Source organism: Physeter macrocephalus, chromosome 8 (genome assembly GCF_002837175.3).
Source record: "Physeter macrocephalus isolate SW-GA chromosome 8, ASM283717v5, whole genome shotgun sequence".
NCBI classification, from domain to species: Eukaryota; Metazoa; Chordata; class Mammalia; order Artiodactyla; family Physeteridae; genus Physeter; species Physeter macrocephalus.
The window spans coordinates 87,827,500-87,836,618 of NC_041221.1; the positions used below are offsets into that span (position 1 = coordinate 87,827,500).

Genomic DNA, 9,119 nt, shown 5'->3' on the forward strand with positions numbered 1-9,119 from the left:
GCCAAAAGATAAGAGAATATATATGAAACGGGTGGATTATAGAGACAGACAATTCATGTAGGCAGGGGAATAGGCACACGTATGTAAATATGCACATAATCACCCTCAGAACACAAAACATGGAGGGGGGCAGAGACATAGAGGAGAGAACACACATCACTCACAAGGTGCTCACAGGTTGTACACACTCTCCCATAAACCCACTGACCAGGACACAACCACCACACACACACAGATACACACACACACACACACACACACACACAGACACGGACCTCAGAAAAGGCATCCAAGTGAATTCACATGCAGTGGAAAGACTGCCGACAAAATATGAGAAGAATTTAAATGGCTCATCCCCTCCCCCTCCAAAAAATACTCAAGCGGAATGATGCTATTTGCATAATACTAATATACACAGGACGCAGACACAGGCAACAAAAAAAAGGCTCCATTTGAGGCACACACCAGAGAATGCCTGTACACACGCGCGCGCGCGCACACGCCCACGCACACGCCCGCGCAACTGTGGGCGGGACACACCCACAGCCTGTGTCCTCCGCCCACGGGCACAAGCAGAAGACAGATGCCGTCAACAGCGCTCAGTACAGTTTTCCAGAAACACTAACGCGAGAAAAACGTAAGAAACCCACCCTGCTCAGCCACAGAAGCACCATTAGTGAACCCAGGTTTTCTAAATACACACACACACACACACACACACACGCTTGTCAGATGAGAGTTGGGTTCAAAGAAATAATGGATGCACAATAGATAACAGAGCTAGAGCATGTCATCAGGTTAAACAATATTTTACTTCAGCCTGAGATGGCTTTCTGGGATGCTCCTGAAAAATCATACCTAAGAAAAAAACATTTTCATTTATTCTGCTTTTCCTGTCTTTTTTTCTCCTTTCCTTCTTATTTTTAAGACAGAATAGGAGAATCCCCCTTCCGCAAAGGAGGATAGCCCCTGTTATTGTTTTGCGAGCTCCTGAGCTCTGCCGTTGATTTCCCTGGGAGGAAGGTGCTAGGGAGCTGTCCTCTCCGCAGCCTCCCAGCCAGACAGCACCACAAAAGGCATTATTACACATTCCAAATAACAAGAGCTGTCTATATATTTACAAATCTGTTCAAATATTTAACCTCTTAACTTGCTAAATATCCCCTCTTCTCCCTTTCTCTCTTGCGCTCTCCCCTCTCTCTCTCTTCCTTTTCCTTTCTCTTTCTAAACAGGCTGGAGACAGAGAAGTGCCCTTCCGGGGTCCAAAATGTGGCCAGGGGTGCTGGGCTTTACCTGACCCTCTATGAATGCCAATTTCGTTTCCAGGAAATTGCTCCTTTGCCTGCCAAAAGATCGAGTTCGAACCACCAGAGCTGCCCTTTTCTAAAGGACAAGTTTTGATGTTGCCTCTCAGTTTTTAAACTGCCGCCAAAAGGCATAGCCTAAATAGGAGGGATTTTCCTGACCCTTTAGAGTTGCCAGTGCCTCCAATCTGGGAAGTTTTCCTCTACACTGTACCTCGAACCCATCGAGGAACTGGTTAGTAGAGGGGCAACTTGTATAATCCAGAACCTTCTAAAGGCAGCCAGGGAGTTTCAACAGTATTTGGTGACCCAACCAAGGCCAGGGTTTAGGCACATGCCTCTTGCAGGAACCAAACTGGAATGCCACCGTTGAGAATTTCTTACTGCCCAAATCTTTCTTCATGGGGCTGATAAACTCACTCTGAGGGCCAATGTAGAATGTAAAGTTGTATAGTGGTGGGCCTTTAATGCAGCATAAACGTTAGATTAAATCAAAATCCAGGTGTTCTCACTTTGATGCATAAAGGGAAAAGAAAAGTTGTGTGTGAGCTCAGCGGGAAAGGAGCAGGCGACCTGCTGGGGCAGGGACGCTGCTCACGCCCTACCCTCCAGGCAAGTGACCTGGGTAGACTTGCCTTTGAAGGACCCACAAGTACCCTTACTCTGGAGTGTTCCGGCTTCATCCAGGACCCTGCTGTGACACAATTTAAAGTGCCCTAAGGGAGCTTCGCCGCGCCATTCTGGGGTTTTCTTTTCGTAAAAACAAAGAATTGCAAGGAAAATCCGGTGCCTTTAAAGTTGACACCGAAAGGAACACTTCCTCTGGGCACGTTTCCTCTGGCCTCAAATAACTTTTTTATGTATTTTGTTTGTTTATTTGGGGGTAATGCAAAAAGTAAAAGTACAGATTGGCGAGATAATGTCTCCATGTCAGATTTGTTCGGTTGACCATATTTCAACTTCACCATCTTCAGACGTCTGTTCACCTCTGAGGCGCCCTACCCACCAGTGGCCAGAGAGCCACCTTAGACAAACCAGCCTTCACCTCGGACCCTAGCCCTCAGCGGACTCAAGTTGGGGATACACCTCTGAGTGGTCCAAGAACTCCTTGCCCCGGGTATCTGCCAGTCGCTGACTCTCCCAAAAAGCTGAAACGCGCCCGCCTGCGCGGTAATGACCTTTGCTCGCTGCTGTCGCGGCTGGCACGCCGAGCCAGGGGCACTCAGGGCCGCCCAAGGCTTTGGCAAGGGGAAGGCGGAGGGAGGGGGAAACTAAGGTGTATTTTTGTTTTAAAGAAGTTTGCTGAACATTTTTACAAATGCTAAATAAGAGAAGGAGAAGGCTGAGTTTTGGTTTTTTTGTTTTGTTTTGTTTCTGAAAAGTATGCTTACTCTTTGGGCCACGCCAAACCCGGAGGAAAACGTTGGCACTGCGTTATTATGCTGTGTATTCTGTAAAATGCCATCTATTTGCATGATCATGAGATGGTCAGGACATTTCTCCCCTATTGCACAAACCCCTTAGGAAAACTGTGGGCAGTTTAAGAGTTTTCTAGTTTTACCCTGATTGGAAAAGATATTCATCCAGAGACATTATCTAAATCTGCGAAAGAATGAGGGCTGCTTGTTATGCGTCCTTCGTCTCCAGTAATGTGTGCCACCCAATTAGAAGCAATTTAAGCAATCAAGGCCGTTATGAGAGAAGGGGGTGTTAAAAATAGGTTTTCTATAGCCTCAGCACTCTAATTCGGAAGAAAATCTAAAATTACATATGTATCATTTCTTTATATGAAATAAATATATAAATCCAGTGTCTCCTGTTCGCTCTTTTTTCCTCCATGGTCCCTCCCCCACCGCCTTCCTTTTGGAAATTCATAACAGAAGCGAAATGTAAAGCTCCGATGAAGAAAAGGGACTAGGGTTCCTAAAAAGTCTTTCTGAGACCAAAAGAGAGGATCTGGTTGGGTCTTGGCCCAGCCTTTCCCCGGGCTCCTCGCTGTTGTAGCTCCCTTGGTAGTGGTTGCTCTCTGACTTCCAATCCGTGGTGAGCGGAAAAATTCCAGAAGTAATGCCCAGAGCGGAGGGACCCCACTCCTGGAATCGCGCTCTATGACCCCAGGGCTCCCGGGGGTCAAGGGCTGGCCGACGGAGACGGTGCGCTCTGGTCACTCGAGGCAAATCAGGATAGATGCTGACACACGCGTACATCTTGGGCGTTAGGGGTGCAGAAAAAGGGCAAAGAGGATGTGTTGGGATAAAGAAGGTAAATAAAACAGGTACATGTTTCCAAACAGAACGGGAAAAGTAGAAATCAAAAAAGGAAATCAAAACAAAAGATAGACCGCAAAGCAATGTCCTCTAGCAGAAGCAAGAATGCAGAACTAGGGGATGCCACTTCCCACCCATTTCCCGCGTTCCCACCGGGCCTGCGCGGGAGGAGGGGGTCCCGGACCAGGGGCAGGTGCGGGAGTGGCTGACTCTCGCGCCTCTTCCCCACCCCCGCCGAACCTGGCCCTCCCAGCACTGCGATTTGAGAGGCACTTTTATCCTCCCCAGCTCTCCCCAGAGAACTTTAGAGAGCCAGAGAGAGAGGGTCAGGAAACGGACAGAAGCGAAGCTGCCAGAAATTCCAGGAAGCGAAGGGCCAGTCCCCATGCTTCCTTCAGGCGACGGGTCCGGAGTTTTTGATCCCTTTGGCCACGCGGGCCCAAGTTCTCTGCAGTGAGTAGTGCTCAAAGCCAAACGTCTAGGAGCTGAACCCTGAAAGCCCTGGCACAGAGTGGCAGGAGGTCGCCCTTGCACTCACGAGCGGACAACAGCTGTCTCCAGGGGGCTGAAGGCCTCCAGAGTGGGAATTAATCACGTGGTGGTAACAGTCTTCAGAACCCAGTCTTCTGGAAGGAGCTTAAGGTCAAAACAACATTCCCTTTCCAAAACTTCTAAGGGTAGAACATGAGTGAAATGCGGACGGTTCTTGCCTCAGAGGTGCCACTGTTTTCCAAAACAATAGAAGTTCCAGAGGAGGCAGCGATGCCTCAACAGGACAAGCTGAGGATCAATGTCTGGGTTTGTCAGAGTGTGAGCCACAAACCAACTGCCACAAAAGCGGAGGCAGACGCCAGGGCCCCTCTCCACCCGCGGGCGATTCTTCACGGAAGGTTCTCACACACAGCTACGAAACCACTGCGATATTAAAATCCTTCCTAATACCATCTAATTTATTTCCTATTTGTTCTGCTTGTTGGTATCTGTTTCATGAACTGAAACCATTTGATTTTCAGCAAAGTGATCAATTTAATAATTCAGAAATTATTTCTATATTCAAATAATCTTCCCTGGAAAGTAACGATGAAATTTTTTCTTGAATTTAAAGCTTCATGAAAACTTCTTTGAAAAAATAAATATACTCTATTTCTACATAATTGAATTAGAAATAGGTGACATTGAAAAATGTATAGATATTAAGAATATTTATGCTAATGAGGTTTTCTGATTTGATAAATATAGTTACAAGCATTTCTTCATTTAATTCTTCCTTTTGCTACCTAATGCCCTAAATATGTTAGGGTAGAAATCAGAATAGATATTACTGACAAGTAATGGTACCCTTTTAAAAGTTAAATTTGTCCTTTAAATCTACTCTCTTCATATACCAGTTTGAAAGTTTAGTACACACATACACTTAAATGCATAAAATATAATATAGCATTTTCTCTGCTATAAACTAGCTGCGTTAACTTGATGAAGTCTTTTGTCCTTACTGGGTCTTGGCTTTGTTAATTTTGGGAGATTGAACTAAATAATCTACAGTTCAAAAATTGTAGAGTTTATGAAATATTTTACTTCAATATATTTTGCAACTATATAAAATTACAGGACAATATTAATATCAAAATAAATATTTTCCTATTTTATACAAAGTCTATATTTAAACTGTCTACTCTATGTAATACTCTATGTTTTAACTGTCTAAGAGAACTTTCTAACCTGATCCATCACCCCTAACAGTCTAAGGGTCCATGAATGTACAGGAAGGATCATAAAGAATTTTGTATCTTTATGCATATATCTACACTTCTGTAAATGAGGTCATAACTTTCACTAAATTCCCAAAGTGATTCATGATTTCTAAAAAGTTTAAGAACAAGTGATCTATACTGGAAGCATTTATGAACAAAAACACAACAACCATCCCAGCAATCCTTGCATTTGCCTTCCTTTGCATGTATGAAAGGGTTGGTTCTTAAAGTAATTTAAGGGCACCAAATGTTATGTGAACTTCTACAATAGCACCCGATCTAGTTGTAGAAATGAAGATCTCAGGAATGGTGTTATCTATAAGAATTGTATGCCCCTAAAAAGAGCTTAAATTTTTCCTCCAACTATTGAAGTTAGTGAATTAATACCTTTGATAATTTTACAACTTTCTCTGGAAGACAGCTAGTTTATTTCAGCAATTATGAGAATCAAAAACTATGCAGAGAATGTGGTCTCTGAGACTGTCCTTGAAATTGTCTTTTTGTCCAATAATAAAGAATTTTTTCTCAGTTCTTTACCTCCTCTCCCCCCATCCCTCCTCTATTCCCAATATCCAGTCCACACTTAGGACCATTTTTCCAGACTGACATGAGCTTATTTAGTCTGAGCAACATTTTCAGGGCTCATCAGCAGCAAATTACACCAACGAATTTTTTTTTTTCAGTTTGGCCCCAAGTCTATGAAATTAATTTCTATGTCAACCATTACAACACTTCCCTTGGAAATATCAGTGACTGCACAAGCCACAGACAGATCAAGTGTAGGTGCTCCATCATCTGAATGGGGTTGGGTTATGTTTTCAATTGGAACAAGGTATTAAGTGATTAAACTGTGCCAGCAGACATAGCACTTTTATCAAGCCCTTTTCTTTCCAAGCAGGCACAGGGATAGTCAATCTCTGGCCCTGAAAGTCTCCAAGGAAAACTTGGAATGCTTCAGGAAATCATGTTTGCAATTAAAGCACAGGCATTTTTCTCCTCATCACAGAATAAAAGCTGAATACCATTTTTGAAACTTTACCTTTTTTTTTTTTTTTTTAAATTTCAATAAGCCGCTTAAGATCCTCTTATTCATTGACAGGATTTTTGGCACCATTCTGCTGCACTAGTTCACAACCATTTAATTGTTAAATGTTAACAGATTACAAGTGACTTAACAGAGGCACATTCAGAATTCCAGACATCATTATCTTAATTCCTACCACAGCCAGATTCACACAAGACAGAAGATTAAATACCAATTTGGGCACCATATTTTGCCTGCCCTTTTGTTGACAGAGGTAGAACGCTGGTATGTCTTCACCTTATTTCCATCAGCATACCTGGCACATGGCTCAGAGAATAAGTGAATTAGTAAATGAATGAATAAATATGCAGGCTATGGACTTCCCTGGTGGCGCAGTGGTTAAGAATCTGCCTGCCAATGCAGGGGACACGGGTTCGAGCCCTGGTCAGGGAAGATCCCTCATGCTGCGGAGCAACTAAGCCCGTGTGCCACAACTACTGAAGCCAGCAAGCCGAGAGCCCATGCTCTGCAACAAGAGAAGCCACCGCAATGAGAAGCCCACGCACCGCAACAAAGAGTAGCCCCCGCTGGCTGCAACTAGAGAAAGCCCGCGTGCAGCAACAAAGACCCAATGCAGCCAAAAAAAAAAAAAAAAAAATACAGGCTACCTCATGTCTATTTGACTACTTGGAACCATAGGAGAAGTGGCAGTTTTTTAGTGATTCCTATAATGGGTCCTTTATTATAAGTGCTCTTACATGAAAAATACAAAATGAACACAATAAAATACTAAATACATATCATAAATCTGAAATAAAATTGTTAAGCTGTTCATTATCATAAAATTCTTTTTAAAAGTCTTCCAACTGATGGAAATGGGGTAAGTAAAATCTAAACTTCCTTGGGAAGATCAGGAGGTTATAGTGTCAGGCATTGTTCTTAGCGCTCTGTGTGGATTATCTCATTCAATCTCCCAGGAAAACCTCTGAGATATGGACTATTATGACCATTTTACAGGTGAGGAAATTGAAGCCCAGAGCGGTTAACTTACTGCTCAGCATCGTATGATGCTGATGACTGGTCTATGCTGGAGTCAAGATTCAAATAGAGGCAGTTTGATTACAGAGACAGAGCTCTTAGCCATTAGATGGTACCTAACACAAAACAGTGTTAAAATGATGCTCATATAATTTGTTGAAAGAAATCTACAAACATGAGAATAAATGTTCAGAAAAATAGCAGGTACTTGCTTCCAAGAATCCAAGGATTACACTTATATTGCTAATGGCAAATAGATAGGTAGGTAGGTAGGTAGGTAGATAGATAGATAGATAGGCAGCATAGCATGGACTGGAGAGTCAGGTGAGGAGGCAGTTTGATTACAGAGACAGAGCTCTTAGCCATTAGATGGTACCTAACACAAAACAGTGTTAAAATGATGCTCATATAATTTGTTGAAAGAAATCTACAAACATGAGAATAAATACTCAGAAAAATAGCAGGTACTTGCTTCCAAGAATCCAAGGATTACACTTATATTGCTAATGGCAAATAGGTAGGTAGGTAGGTAGATAGATAGATAGATAGGCAGCATAGCATGGACTGGAGAGTCAGGTGAGCTGGGTTCACATCCTACACCCCCCATCCTCCCCACAGCATGCGGGATCTTAGTTACCCCCAGTGACTGAACCCATGCCCCCTGCGGTGGAAGTTCAGAGTCCTAACCATTGGACCACCAGGGAATTCCCTGGATTCACATCCTTAACTCCCCATTTTCTGACTGTGAGACCTTGGGCCAGTTACCTAACTTCTCTGAGCCTCACTTCTTCAACTGTAAATTGGCATTAAAAATACTAAGCCCACGGAATTGTAATGAATAAACATAATGGATACAAAGTAGATGATATAAAATGAGTATATAATAAATGTCAGTTATTATTATGTAGACATAAGAGACTGAATTGTATCCTAATTGCAGCTCTATTTTGAAAATTGAAATGGCAATATTCAGTTAGGTTAGGCTCCCCTAGCTACTTCTACAATATCCCATGTTTTTTTACATTCTGATATTTTCATAGAATGTTACACTTAATATGTTGTTACACTTAATATGAAACCAAACAGTTATGTTCTTTGTATGTCAGAGATAAATTTGCAAACACTCTCCCTGCCCCCTACTAAAAGTACTATCTTGGAAGTGTTAAGAATATCTCATCTGGAAGAGGCCTGAAATATGAGGAAGATTTGTGCAAGGGCATGAAGGAGCTTGAAAGGAAAGTAGACAGTCTTCTTAATCTGGTCATTAATTTTCCTGTAAGAAGAGCTCTCTCTGCCCCTTATTTATTTTTTATTATATTTATTTAATTATACAATACTTACTTATTTTATTATTTATTTATTTATTTTTTTGCCACACAGCAGGGCTCGTGGGATCTTAGTTCCCTGACCAGGGATTGAACCTGGGCCCTTGGCAGTGAAAGTGCCGAGTCCTCACCACTGGACCACCAGGGAATTCCCATAATATTTTAAATTTTTAATCAAAGTAAAGCATATACATGGTTTTAAAAAATAGTATAGAATGACTTAAAATGAAAAGCCACAGTCTCCTGCACTAACTTTATCTACTTCCATTATAGCCCCTCATAAAGAATAACTTTAAATATTTTAAGCTCTTTCTGGTTGTTCTTTTTCTGGTGATTACAACCATATTGTTAAATGTTTATACATCTACCATGGGAAATGCAGATATAGGTTACTATACCACTTCCCACAC

The 9,119-nt window shown here is 42.3% G+C and overlaps 1 non-coding gene across 1 annotated transcript; it reads right to left on the bottom strand.

The window, feature by feature from the left end:
* Positions 1-8,784: 8,784 nt before the first annotated feature.
* TRNAE-UUC (transfer RNA glutamic acid (anticodon UUC)) lies at positions 8,785-8,857 on the bottom strand. The gene has a single exon. It is a non-coding gene; the product is annotated as a tRNA-Glu (tRNA).
* Between the last annotated feature and the right edge of the window lie 262 nt (positions 8,858-9,119).